Genomic DNA, 12,503 nt, shown 5'->3' with positions numbered 1-12,503 from the left:
CCGGAGCAGAAACGCTGTTTTCAGAGCTTTGAGACTCTAACATATTAATTCATGCAAAACTCTTCTAACACCTTCAGATGTGCATTACTGCTTTGCAAACAGCATTTTATTCATGCACATGACAAACTTTTAATGTTTGACAGAGTTTCAGTAATATTGCATCAAACCAGGTTTGTCCGGAGCAGAAACGCTGTTTTCAGAGCTTTGAGACTCTAACATAATAATTCATGCAAAACTCTTCTAACACCTTCAGATGTGCATTACTGCATTGCAAACAGCATTTTATTCATGCACATGACAAACTTTTAATGTTTGACAGAGTTTCAGTAATATTGCATCAAACCAGGTCTGTCTGGAGCAGAAACGCTGTTTTCAGAGCTTTGAGACTCTAACATAATAATTCATGCAATACACTTCTAACACCTTCAGATGTGCATTACTGCATTGCAAACAGCATTTTATTCATGCACATGACAAACTTTTAATGTTTGACAGAGTTTCAGTAACATTGCATCAAACCAGGTTTGTGCTGAGCAGAAACGCTGTTTTCAGAGCTTTGAGACTCTAACATAATAATTCACGCAAAACTCTTCTAACACCTTCAGATGTGCATTACTGCATTGCAAACAGCATTTTATTCATGCACATGACAAACTTTTAATGTTTGACAGAGTTTCAGTAACATTGCATCAAACCAGGTTTGTCCGGAGCAGAAACGCTGTTTTCAGAGCTTTGAAACTCTAACATAATAATTCATGCAAAACTCTTCTAACACATTCAGATGTGCATTACTGCATTACAAATAGCATTTTATTCATGCACTTGACAAACTTTTAATGTTTGACATAGTTTCAGTAACATTGCATCAAACCAGGTTTGTCCGGAGCAGAAACGCTGTTTTCAGAGCTTTGAGACTCTAACATAATAATTCATGCAAAACTCTTCTAACACCTTCAGATGTGCAGTACTGCATTGCAATCAGCATTTTATTCATGCACATGACAAACTTTTAATGTTTGACAGAGTTTCAGTAATATTGCATCAAACCAGGTCTGTCCGGAGCAGAAACGCTGTTTTCAGAGCTTTGAGACTCTAACATAATAATTCATGCAAAACTCTTCTAACACCTTCAGATGTGCATTACTGCATTGCAAATAGCATTTTATTCATGCACATGACAAACTTTTAATGTTTGACAGAGTTTCAGTAATATTGCATCAAACCAGGTCTGTCCGGAGCAGAAACGCTGTTTTCAGAGCTTTGAGACTCTAACATAATAATTCATGCAAAACTCTTCTAACACTTTCAGATGTGCATTACTGCATTGCAAACAGCATTTTATTCATGCACATGACACATTTTTAATGTTTGACAGAGTTTCAGTAACATTGCATCAAACCAGGTTTGTCCGGAGCAGAAACGCTGTTTTCAGAGCTTTGAGACTCTAACATAATAATTCATGCAAAACTCTTCTAACACCTTCAGATGTGCATTACTGCATTACAAACAGCATTTTATTCATGCACTTGACAATTTTTTAATGTTTGACAAAGTTTCAGTAACATTGCATCAAACCAGGTTTGTCCGGAGCAGAAACGCTGTTTTCAGAGCTTTGAGACTCTAACATAATAATTCATGCAAAACTCTTCTAACACCTTCAAATGTGCAATACTGCATTGCAAACAGCATTTTATTCATGCACATGACAAACTTTTAATGTTTGACAGAGTTTCAGTAACATTGCATCAAACCAGGTTTGTCCGGAGCAGAAACGCTGTTTTCAGAGCTTTGAGACTCTAACATAATAATTCATGCAAAATTCTTCTAACACCTTCAGATGTGCATTACTGCATTGCAATCAGCATTTTATTCATGCACTTGACAATTTTTTAATGTTTGACAGAGTTTCAGTAACATTGCATCAAACCAGGTTTGTCCGGAGCAGAAACGCTGTTTTCAGAGCTTTGAGAGTCTAACATAATAATTCATGCAAAACTCTTCTAACACCTTCAGATGTGCATTACTGCATTGCAAACAGCATTTTATTCATGCACATTACAAACTTTTAATGTTTGACAGAGTTTCAGTAATATTGCATCAAACCAGGTCTGTCCGGAGCAGAAACGCTGTTTTCAGAGCTTTGAGACTCTAACATAATAATTCATGCAAAACTCTTCTAACACCTTCAGATGTGCATTACTGCATTGCAAACAGCATTTTATTCATGCACATGACAAACTTTTAATGTTTGACAGAGTTTCAGTAACATTGCATCAAACCAGGTTTGTCCGGAGCAGAAACGCTGTTTTCAGAGCTTTGAAACTCTAACATAATAATTCATGCAAAACTCTTCTAACACATTCAGATGTGCATTACTGCATTACAAATAGCATTTTATTCATGCACTTGACAAACTTTTAATGTTTGACAGAGTTTCAGTAACATTGCATCAAACCAGGTTTGTCCGGAGCAGAAACGCTGTTTTCACAGCTTTGAGACTCTAACATAATAATTCATGCAAAACTCTTCTAACACCTTCAGATGTGCATTACTGCATTGCAAACAGCATTTTAGTCATGCACATGACAAACTTTTAATGTTTGACAAAGTTTCAGTAACATTGCATCAAACCAGGTTTGTCCGGAGCAGAAACGCTGTTTTCAGAGCTTTGAGACTCTAACATAATAATTCATGCAAAACTCTTCTAACACCTTCAGATGTGCATTACTGCATTACAAATAGCATTTTATTCATGCACTTGACAAACTTTTAATGTTTGACATAGTTTCAGTAACATTGCATCAAACCAGGTTTGTCCGGAGCAGAAACGCTGTTTTCAGAGCTTTGAGACTCTAACATAATAATTCATGCAAAACTCTTCTAACACCTTCAGATGTGCAGTACTGCATTGCAATCAGCATTTTATTCATGCACATGACAAACTTTTAATGTTTGACAGAGTTTCAGTAATATTGCATCAAACCAGGTCTGTCCGGAGCAGAAACGCTGTTTTCAGAGCTTTGAGACTCTAACATAATAATTCATGCAAAACTCTTCTAACACCTTCAGATGTGCATTACTGCATTGCAAATAGCATTTTATTCATGCACATGACAAACTTTTAATGTTTGACAGAGTTTCAGTAATATTGCATCAAACCAGGTCTGTCCGGAGCAGAAACGCTGTTTTCAGAGCTTTGAGACTCTAACATAATAATTCATGCAAAACTCTTCTAACACTTTCAGATGTGCATTACTGCATTGCAAACAGCATTTTATTCATGCACATGACACATTTTTAATGTTTGACAGAGTTTCAGTAACATTGCATCAAACCAGGTTTGTCCGGAGCAGAAACGCTGTTTTCAGAGCTTTGAGACTCTAACATAATAATTCATGCAAAACTCTTCTAACACCTTCAGATGTGCATTACTGCATTACAAACAGCATTTTATTCATGCACTTGACAATTTTTTAATGTTTGACAAAGTTTCAGTAACATTGCATCAAACCAGGTTTGTCCGGAGCAGAAACGCTGTTTTCAGAGCTTTGAGACTCTAACATAATAATTCATGCAAAACTCTTCTAACACCTTCAAATGTGCAATACTGCATTGCAAACAGCATTTTATTCATGCACATGACAAACTTTTAATGTTTGACAGAGTTTCAGTAACATTGCATCAAACCAGGTTTGTCCGGAGCAGAAACGCTGTTTTCAGAGCTTTGAGACTCTAACATAATAATTCATGCAAAATTCTTCTAACACCTTCAGATGTGCATTACTGCATTGCAATCAGCATTTTATTCATGCACTTGACAATTTTTTAATGTTTGACAGAGTTTCAGTAACATTGCATCAAACCAGGTTTGTCCGGAGCAGAAACGCTGTTTTCAGAGCTTTGAGAGTCTAACATAATAATTCATGCAAAACTCTTCTAACACCTTCAGATGTGCATTACTGCATTGCAAACAGCATTTTATTCATGCACATTACAAACTTTTAATGTTTGACAGAGTTTCAGTAATATTGCATCAAACCAGGTCTGTCCGGAGCAGAAACGCTGTTTTCAGAGCTTTGAGACTCTAACATAATAATTCATGCAAAACTCTTCTAACACCTTCAGATGTGCATTACTGCATTGCAAACAGCATTTTATTCATGCACATGACAAACTTTTAATGTTTGACAGAGTTTCAGTAACATTGCATCAAACCAGGTTTGTCCTGAGCAGAAACGCTGTTTTCAGAGCTTTGAGACTCTAACATAATAATTCATGCAAAACTCTTCTAACACCTTCAGATGTGCATTACTGCATTGCAAACAGCATTTTATTCATGCACATGACAAACTTTTAATGTTTGACAGAGTTTCAGTAATATTGCATCAAACCAGGTCTGTCCGGAGCAGAAACGCTGTTTTCAGAGCTTTGAGACTCTAACATAATAATTCATGCAAAACTCTTCTAACACCTTCAGATGTGCATTACTGCATTACAAACAGCATTTTATTCATGCACTTGACAATTTTTTAATGTTTGACAAAGTTTCAGTAACATTGCATCAAACCAGGTTTGTCCGGAGCAGAAACGCTGTTTTCAGAGCTTTGAGACTCTAACATAATAATTCATGCAAAACTCTTCTAACACCTTCAAATGTGCAATACTGCATTGCAAACAGCATTTTATTCATGCACATGACAAACTTTTAATGTTTGACAGAGTTTCAGTAACATTGCATCAAACCAGGTTTGTCCGGAGCAGAAACGCTGTTTTCAGAGCTTTGAGACTCTAACATAATAATTCATGCAAAATTATTCTAACACCTTCAGATGTGCATTACTGCATTGCAAACAGCATTTTATTCATGCACTTGACAATTTTTTAATGTTTGACAGAGTTTCAGTAACATTGCATCAAACCAGGTTTGTCCGGAGCAGAAACGCTGTTTTCAGAGCTTTGAGAGTCTAACATAATAATTCATGCAAAACTCTTCTAACACCTTCAGATGTGCATTACTGCATTGCAAACAGCATTTTATTCATGCACATTACAAACTTTTAATGTTTGACAGAGTTTCAGTAATATTGCATCAAACCAGGTCTGTCCGGAGCAGAAACGCTGTTTTCAGAGCTTTGAGACTCTAACATAATAATTCATGCAAAACTCTTCTAACACCTTCAGATGTGCATTACTGCATTGCAAACAGCATTTTATTCATGCACATGACAAACTTTTAATGTTTGACAGAGTTTCAGTAACATTGCATCAAACCAGGTTTGTCCGGAGCAGAAACGCTGTTTTCAGAGCTTTGAAACTCTAACATAATAATTCATGCAAAACTCTTCTAACACATTCAGATGTGCATTACTGCATTACAAATAGCATTTTATTCATGCACTTGACAAACTTTTAATGTTTGACAGAGTTTCAGTAACATTGCATCAAACCAGGTTTGTCCGGAGCAGAAACGCTGTTTTCAGAGCTTTGAGACTCTAACATAATAATTCATGCAAAACTCTTCTAACACCTTCAGATGTGCAGTACTGCATTGCAAACAGCATTTTATTCATGCACATGACAAACTTTTAATGTTTGACAGAGTTTCAGTAACATTGCATCAAACCAGGTTTGTCCGGAGCAGAAACGCTGTTTTCAGAGCTTTGAGACTCTAACATAATAATTCATGCAAAATTCTTCTAACACCTTCAGATGTGCATTACTGCATTGCAAACAGCATTTTATTCATGCACTTGACAATTTTTTAATGTTTGACAGAGTTTCAGTAACATTGCATCAAACCAGGTTTGTCCGGAGCAGAAACGCTGTTTTCAGAGCTTTGAGAGTCTAACATAATAATTCATGCAAAACTCTTCTAACACCTTCAGATGTGCATTACTGCATTGCAAACAGCATTTTATTCATGCACATGAAAAACTTTTAATGTTTGACAGAGTTTCAGTAATATTGCATCAAACCAGGTCTGTCCGGAGCAGAAACGCTGTTTTCAGAGCTTTGAGACTCTAACATAATAATTCATGCAAAACTCGTCTAACACCTTCCGATGTGCATTACTGCATTGCAAACAGCATTGTATTCATGCACATGACAAACTTTTAATGTTTGACAGAGTTTCAGTAACATTGCATTTAACCAGGTTTGTCCTGAGCAGAAACGCTGTTTTCAGGGCTTTGAGACTCTAACATAATAATTCATGCAAAACTCTTCTAACACCTTCAGATGTGCATTACTGCATTGCAAACAGCATTTTATTCATGCACATGACAAACTTTTAATGTTTGACAGAGTTTCAGTAACATTGCATCAAACCAGGTTTGTCCGGAGCAGAAACGCTGTTTTCAGAGCTTTGAAACTCTAACATAATAATTCATGCAAAACTCTTCTAACACCTTCAGATGTGCATTACTGCATTACAAACAGCATTTTATTCATGCACTTGACAATTTTTTAATGTTTGACAAAGTTTCAGTAACATTGCATCAAACCAGGTTTGTCCGGAGCAGAAACGCTGTTTTCAGAGCTTTGAGACTCTAACATAATAATTCATGCAAAACTCTTCTAACACCTTCAGATGTGCAATACTGCATTGCAAACAGCATTTTATTCATGCACATGACAAACTTTTAATGTTTGACAGAGTTTCAGTAACATTGCATCAAACCAGGTTTGTCCGGAGCAGAAACGCTGTTTTCAGAGCTTTGAGACTCTAACATAATAATTCATGCAAAATTCTTCTAACACCTTCAGATGTGCATTACTGCATTGCAAACAGCATTTTATTCATGCACTTGACAATTTTTTAATGTTTGACAGAGTTTCAGTAACATTGCATCAAACCAGGTTTGTCCGGAGCAGAAACGCTGTTTTCAGAGCTTTGAGAGTCTAACATAATAATTCATGCAAAACTCTTCTAACACCTTCAGATGTGCATTACTGCATTGCAAACAGCATTTTATTCATGCACATGACAAACTTTTAATGTTTGACAGAGTTTCAGTAATATTGCATCAAACTAGGTCTGTCCGGAGCAGAAACGCTGTTTTCAGAGCTTTGAGACTCTAACATAATAATTCATGCAAAACTCTTCTAACACCTTCCGATGTGCATTACTGCATTGCAAACAGCATTTTATTCATGCACATGACAAACTTTTAATGTTTGACAGAGTTTCAGTAACATTGCATCAAACCAGGTTTGTCCTGAGCAGAAACGCTGTTTTCAGAGATTTGAGACTCTAACATAATAATTCATGCAAAACTCTTCTAACACCTTCAGATGTGCATTACTGCATTGCAAACAGCATTTTATTCATGCACATGACAAACTTTTAATGTTTGACAGAGTTTCAGTAACATTGCATCAAACCAGGTTTGTCCGGAGCAGAAACGCTGTTTTCAGAGCTTTGAGACTCTAACATATTAATTCATGCAAAACTCTTCTAACACCTTCAGATGTGCATTACTGCTTTGCAAACAGCATTTTATTCATGCACATGACAAACTTTTAATGTTTGACAGAGTTTCAGTAATATTGCATCAAACCAGGTTTGTCCGGAGCAGAAACGCTGTTTTCAGAGCTTTGAGACTCTAACATAATAATTCATGCAAAACTCTTCTAACACCTTCAGATGTGCATTACTGCATTGCAAACAGCATTTTATTCATGCACATGACAAACTTTTAATGTTTGACAGAGTTTCAGTAATATTGCATCAAACCAGGTCTGTCTGGAGCAGAAACGCTGTTTTCAGAGCTTTGAGACTCTAACATAATAATTCATGCAATACACTTCTAACACCTTCAGATGTGCATTACTGCATTGCAAACAGCATTTTATTCATGCACATGACAAACTTTTAATGTTTGACAGAGTTTCAGTAACATTGCATCAAACCAGGTTTGTGCTGAGCAGAAACGCTGTTTTCAGAGCTTTGAGACTCTAACATAATAATTCACGCAAAACTCTTCTAACACCTTCAGATGTGCATTACTGCATTGCAAACAGCATTTTATTCATGCACATGACAAACTTTTAATGTTTGACAGAGTTTCAGTAACATTGCATCAAACCAGGTTTGTCCGGAGCAGAAACGCTGTTTTCAGAGCTTTGAAACTCTAACATAATAATTCATGCAAAACTCTTCTAACACATTCAGATGTGCATTACTGCATTACAAATAGCATTTTATTCATGCACTTGACAAACTTTTAATGTTTGACATAGTTTCAGTAACATTGCATCAAACCAGGTTTGTCCGGAGCAGAAACGCTGTTTTCAGAGCTTTGAGACTCTAACATAATAATTCATGCAAAACTCTTCTAACACCTTCAGATGTGCAGTACTGCATTGCAATCAGCATTTTATTCATGCACATGACAAACTTTTAATGTTTGACAGAGTTTCAGTAATATTGCATCAAACCAGGTCTGTCCGGAGCAGAAACGCTGTTTTCAGAGCTTTGAGACTCTAACATAATAATTCATGCAAAACTCTTCTAACACCTTCAGATGTGCATTACTGCATTGCAAATAGCATTTTATTCATGCACATGACAAACTTTTAATGTTTGACAGAGTTTCAGTAATATTGCATCAAACCAGGTCTGTCCGGAGCAGAAACGCTGTTTTCAGAGCTTTGAGACTCTAACATAATAATTCATGCAAAACTCTTCTAACACTTTCAGATGTGCATTACTGCATTGCAAACAGCATTTTATTCATGCACATGACACATTTTTAATGTTTGACAGAGTTTCAGTAACATTGCATCAAACCAGGTTTGTCCGGAGCAGAAACGCTGTTTTCAGAGCTTTGAGACTCTAACATAATAATTCATGCAAAACTCTTCTAACACCTTCAGATGTGCATTACTGCATTACAAACAGCATTTTATTCATGCACTTGACAATTTTTTAATGTTTGACAAAGTTTCAGTAACATTGCATCAAACCAGGTTTGTCCGGAGCAGAAACGCTGTTTTCAGAGCTTTGAGACTCTAACATAATAATTCATGCAAAACTCTTCTAACACCTTCAAATGTGCAATACTGCATTGCAAACAGCATTTTATTCATGCACATGACAAACTTTTAATGTTTGACAGAGTTTCAGTAACATTGCATCAAACCAGGTTTGTCCGGAGCAGAAACGCTGTTTTCAGAGCTTTGAGACTCTAACATAATAATTCATGCAAAATTATTCTAACACCTTCAGATGTGCATTACTGCATTGCAAACAGCATTTTATTCATGCACTTGACAATTTTTTAATGTTTGACAGAGTTTCAGTAACATTGCATCAAACCAGGTTTGTCCGGAGCAGAAACGCTGTTTTCAGAGCTTTGAGAGTCTAACATAATAATTCATGCAAAACTCTTCTAACACCTTCAGATGTGCATTACTGCATTGCAAACAGCATTTTATTCATGCACATTACAAACTTTTAATGTTTGACAGAGTTTCAGTAATATTGCATCAAACCAGGTCTGTCCGGAGCAGAAACGCTGTTTTCAGAGCTTTGAGACTCTAACATAATAATTCATGCAAAACTCTTCTAACACCTTCAGATGTGCATTACTGCATTGCAAACAGCATTTTATTCATGCACATGACAAACTTTTAATGTTTGACAGAGTTTCAGTAACATTGCATCAAACCAGGTTTGTCCTGAGCAGAAACGCTGTTTTCAGAGCTTTGAGACTCTAACATAATAATTCATGCAAAACTCTTCTAACACCTTCAGATGTGCATTACTGCATTGCAAACAGCATTTTATTCATGCACATGACAAACTTTTAATGTTTGACAGAGTTTCAGTAACATTGCATCAAACCAGGTTTGTCCGGAGCAGAAACGCTGTTTTCAGAGCTTTGAAACTCTAACATAATAATTCATGCAAAACTCTTCTAACACATTCAGATGTGCATTACTGCATTACAAATAGCATTTTATTCATGCACTTGACAAACTTTTAATGTTTGACAGAGTTTCAGTAACATTGCATCAAACCAGGTTTGTCCGGAGCAGAAACGCTGTTTTCAGAGCTTTGAGACTCTAACATAATAATTCATGCAAAACTCTTCTAACACCTTCAGATGTGCAGTACTGCATTGCAAACAGCATTTTATTCATGCACATGACAAACTTTTAATGTTTGACAGAGTTTCAGTAACATTGCATCAAACCAGGTTTGTCCGGAGCAGAAACGCTGTTTTCAGAGCTTTGAGACTCTAACATAATAATTCATGCAAAATTCTTCTAACACCTTCAGATGTGCATTACTGCATTGCAAACAGCATTTTATTCATGCACTTGACAATTTTTTAATGTTTGACAGAGTTTCAGTAACATTGCATCAAACCAGGTTTGTCCGGAGCAGAAACGCTGTTTTCAGAGCTTTGAGAGTCTAACATAATAATTCATGCAAAACTCTTCTAACACCTTCAGATGTGCATTACTGCATTGCAAACAGCATTTTATTCATGCACATGAAAAACTTTTAATGTTTGACAGAGTTTCAGTAATATTGCATCAAACCAGGTCTGTCCGGAGCAGAAACGCTGTTTTCAGAGCTTTGAGACTCTAACATAATAATTCATGCAAAACTCGTCTAACACCTTCCGATGTGCATTACTGCATTGCAAACAGCATTTTATTCATGCACATGACAAACTTTTAATGTTTGACAGAGTTTCAGTAACATTGCATTTAACCAGGTTTGTCCTGAGCAGAAACGCTGTTTTCAGGGCTTTGAGACTCTAACATAATAATTCATGCAAAACTCTTCTAACACCTTCAGATGTGCATTACTGCATTGCAAACAGCATTTTATTCATGCACATGACAAACTTTTAATGTTTGACAGAGTTTCAGTAACATTGCATCAAACCAGGTTTGTCCGGAGCAGAAACGCTGTTTTCAGAGCTTTGAAACTCTAACATAATAATTCATGCAAAACTCTTCTAACACCTTCAGATGTGCATTACTGCATTACAAACAGCATTTTATTCATGCACTTGACAATTTTTTAATGTTTGACAAAGTTTCAGTAACATTGCATCAAACCAGGTTTGTCCGGAGCAGAAACGCTGTTTTCAGAGCTTTGAGACTCTAACATAATAATTCATGCAAAACTCTTCTAACACCTTCAGATGTGCAATACTGCATTGCAAACAGCATTTTATTCATGCACATGACAAACTTTTAATGTTTGACAGAGTTTCAGTAACATTGCATCAAACCAGGTTTGTCCGGAGCAGAAACGCTGTTTTCAGAGCTTTGAGACTCTAACATAATAATTCATGCAAAATTCTTCTAACACCTTCAGATGTGCATTACTGCATTGCAAACAGCATTTTATTCATGCACTTGACAATTTTTTAATGTTTGACAGAGTTTCAGTAACATTGCATCAAACCAGGTTTGTCCGGAGCAGAAACGCTGTTTTCAGAGCTTTGAGAGTCTAACATAATAATTCATGCAAAACTCTTCTAACACCTTCAGATGTGCATTACTGCATTGCAAACAGCATTTTATTCATGCACATGACAAACTTTTAATGTTTGACAGAGTTTCAGTAATATTGCATCAAACTAGGTCTGTCCGGAGCAGAAACGCTGTTTTCAGAGCTTTGAGACTCTAACATAATAATTCATGCAAAACTCTTCTAACACCTTCCGATGTGCATTACTGCATTGCAAACAGCATTTTATTCATGCACATGACAAACTTTTAATGTTTGACAGAGTTTCAGTAACATTGCATCAAACCAGGTTTGTCCTGAGCAGAAACGCTGTTTTCAGAGATTTGAGACTCTAACATAATAATTCATGCAAAACTCTTCTAACACCTTCAGATGTGCATTACTGCATTGCAAACAGCATTTTATTCATGCACATGACAAACTTTTAATGTTTGACAGAGTTTCAGTAACATTGCATCAAACCAGGTTTGTCCGGAGCAGAAACGCTGTTTTCAGAGCTTTGAGACTCTAACATATTAATTCATGCAAAACTCTTCTAACACCTTCAGATGTGCATTACTGCTTTGCAAACAGCATTTTATTCATGCACATGACAAACTTTTAATGTTTGACAGAGTTTCAGTAATATTGCATCAAACCAGGTTTGTCCGGAGCAGAAACGCTGTTTTCAGAGCTTTGAGACTCTAACATAATAATTCATGCAAAACTCTTCTAACACCTTCAGATGTGCATTACTGCATTGCAAACAGCATTTTATTCATGCACATGACAAACTTTTAATGTTTGACAGAGTTTCAGTAATATTGCATCAAACCAGGTCTGTCTGGAGCAGAAACGCTGTTTTCAGAGCTTTGAGACTCTAACATAATAATTCATGCAATACACTTCTAACACCTTCAGATGTGCATTACTGCATTGCAAACAGCATTTTATTCATGCACATGACAAACTTTTAATGTTTGACAGAGTTTCAGTAACATTGCATCAAACCAGGTTTGTGCTGAGC

The sequence above is a fragment of the Garra rufa genome, unplaced genomic scaffold, assembly GCF_049309525.1.
Source record: "Garra rufa unplaced genomic scaffold, GarRuf1.0 hap1_unplaced_003, whole genome shotgun sequence".
Taxonomy (NCBI): domain Eukaryota; kingdom Metazoa; phylum Chordata; class Actinopteri; order Cypriniformes; family Cyprinidae; genus Garra; species Garra rufa.
The sequence above is the reverse complement of the archived record's forward strand: the minus strand, read 5'-3'. Positions refer to the sequence as shown.